Here is a 2988-nt window from a genome sequence, read left to right as displayed (position 1 = left end):
TGTTTATGAATTAGGGGGGGGAAGAAGGTTTCCTGGTTAATGGCCAATTACTTAAGAACAATATGTTGGAATTACCTTCCTTACACTGCTTTTAAATTAGGTAGGAAAATATGTTGTATTGTCTTGAGGTAACTAGCTGTCAATTTATTTATAGACCTTACTATTAAAATGCTGATGAAGGTATAATTATTTTAGCCATGATTATGTATGACATTTTCTATTCTAAGACTTTTATGATGTATTTAAATTGGTAATTATGGTTGCAAACTCTATAGTAAACTTCAATTGAGATTATGATCATATCTTGAAAGAAAGTGGAAAAATGGGGGGTGAAGAAAAAAAATTGGGGGGATAAAAAAAAAGATATGGTGGACAATTTTTCTCCTCAAGATTTCAGAAATAAAAAAATTAATTTTCTTAAAAACAATTATTTTGCTAAAAAAAAAAAGGAGGGGGGAGGGGGATTTATTTATTATTTTTGTTTTGAGGGGGTCAATTTGCAGCATAGTGTATTGCACAAAAGCAAAAAAACAAATATAAATTCAAATCATATATACTAACCAATTCTAAGTTCTTTGACTACAGTTATTCTGTGTCATAAACCTATTATGTGTCAAATATTTAATTACAATCTAAATTCAGACCTTTAATATCAAGCGCGAATATCGTGTCCATTTTTGCCCGAATGTTCATGGTTGGACCTCTGCAGTCGTATCCAGCTGTGCTCTGCGAAGCAATTTATTTTGTATGAAATGATTGTAAGGTGTACATGGCTTTCTGTCAGGGTTCATATGACCAAACCTCATTTTCACTAAATATACTTTTTTGTATGTAATGATTGTAATGTGTACATAGATATAGGAAGATGTGGTATGAGTGCCAATGAGACAACTCTCCATCCAAACAATTTATAAAAGTAAACCATTATAAGTCAAGGTACGGTCTTCAACACGGAGCCTAGGCTCACGTCAAACAGCAAGCTATAAAGGGCCCCAGAAATTACTAGTGTAAAACCATTCAAACGGGAAACCCAACGGTCTAATATATATAAAAAACGAGAAACAAGAAACACTCATGAACCACATAAAAAGACAACAATTGCAGCTGGATTAAACGTTTAAATGATACAAAACCTCATCCCTTTTTCTGAAACAGTAGTATAACATCACAGCATAGTCTGTCTGTCTGGCAGGATTCATATGACCTTGACCTCATTTTCATGGTTCTTTGGGCAATGTTACGTTTTGTGACTTGGTCTGTTTTCCAGATACTGTAAGCAGTATAACCACTATATGTTGTGTATTGTATAGTGTGCATGGTGTGTCTGACCTTGACCTCATTTTCATGGATCATTACGAATGTTGAGTTTATGTGATACTTGTGGTAAAACCTTTATTTTACAAACATAAATTCAATCATTAGTAAAGCTGGTTTTACTAAATTAGGGGTCATTGGGTACTCCAACTTAGGAGGCACTCAAAAGGTATCTTGTCCTCAATTACAAATACATGTGGTACATGTCCGTCAGACAATGTTCTCCTGACCTTGACCTTGTTTCTGGTTTTGTGCTCAACGTTTAGTGTTCGTAATTAGGTCTATTTCTTACATACTACAAGTGATAAGTCAACTTTCTTTTGTCTTTATTATGGTTGTCACAGACTGGAAAATGACCAATTTTAGATCAATTGACCCTTGCTTTTTTCATCACTTGGGGTTCGTCGTCATCGTCTGTAAATTTTTACAAAAATCTTTAAATTTCATAGTACCAAATTTAATCAAACTTGGCCACAAACATCATTGGGGTATCCGACGACCCCGCCTACAAACCAACAAAGATGGCCAGCATGGCTAAAAATAGAACATAGGGGGTAAAATGCAAGTTTTGTGTATTAATTTTCAAAACTGTTATAAATAGTGAAAATCTGACAGGGCAGTAATCACGGTTCAGTATTTTCAGCTCTACCAAATGGTTGTATGCATCAAAACTGTCAGACGACTTCTTATAGCAGTTGTTGGCCTTAATGATATTACAATTAGTGTAAGTGAAAATCTTACTTTTGCCTCATAATGTATCTTAAAAATTGTAGTAGATATTTAGAAACTTGTATGAGCAAAACGATCAGAAAGACAAGATCTGTAATCAAGATAATGAAGGAATTTTCCGCCAACTCATTATTTGAAATTTATCTTAAATGGCGATTTTTACTATTTTGTTACAATTTTGTCTTTTATGATAGATAATTATAATAGATAAATATACACTTTAAATCTCAAAAATTATCAACAAGGCAAAATCTACTAAAAATTGCCCTAACATAAGGATTTTTTTACCCTCTTTTGTTTTGAGCAAAAACTAAAGAAGATAGAGAGGATGCCTTATGTTTGCATCTGCAATGTTGGAAATAATCCTTTGTTGAATATGAACATAAACCAAAATGAGCGACACATGCTCTTTAGAGCCTCCTGCTTTTGGATAAAGTACAAATTCTCCAAAACGTAAAACACATCGTTTTTTTAATCGAAAGGAAACTCGTTTCAAAATATATAAACAATTACCAAAGTTTCATGACAAATTGCTCAAAGCAAATTTGAGTTATTATAGTCAGAAATCTGGAAAATCCCCAATTTTATGAATGAAAGCCCATATTTCCGAATAAGATATCCAAAATTTATAAATTTATACGAAAGGGAGATATAAATGGATAACGGTATACCATACATAAGTCCCGTGAACGGACATGTAAAAACCTTCATCAACATTTACCATGCGCTGGGAGAAAATGTCAATCCCTAAATCATTGAAATTGACCGACCTCTTTGCTCTTAAAGGGTAATTTAAGTATAAGTATGAGTATATCGTTAACTTATTTGATTTATATCACCAACACGTTGTTTAATATATGTTATTTCTGTTGCTGAATAACTCCTTGTGTTCCCTACTCTTTAATAACTTCAAACTACGCAAAACGCACCCACTTTAATAAAGAC

The sequence above is a fragment of the Mytilus edulis genome, chromosome 14 (genome assembly GCF_963676685.1).
Source record: "Mytilus edulis chromosome 14, xbMytEdul2.2, whole genome shotgun sequence".
In the NCBI taxonomy this organism is placed as follows: Eukaryota; Metazoa; Mollusca; class Bivalvia; order Mytilida; family Mytilidae; genus Mytilus; species Mytilus edulis.
The sequence above is the reverse complement of the archived record's forward strand: the minus strand, read 5'-3'. Positions refer to the sequence as shown.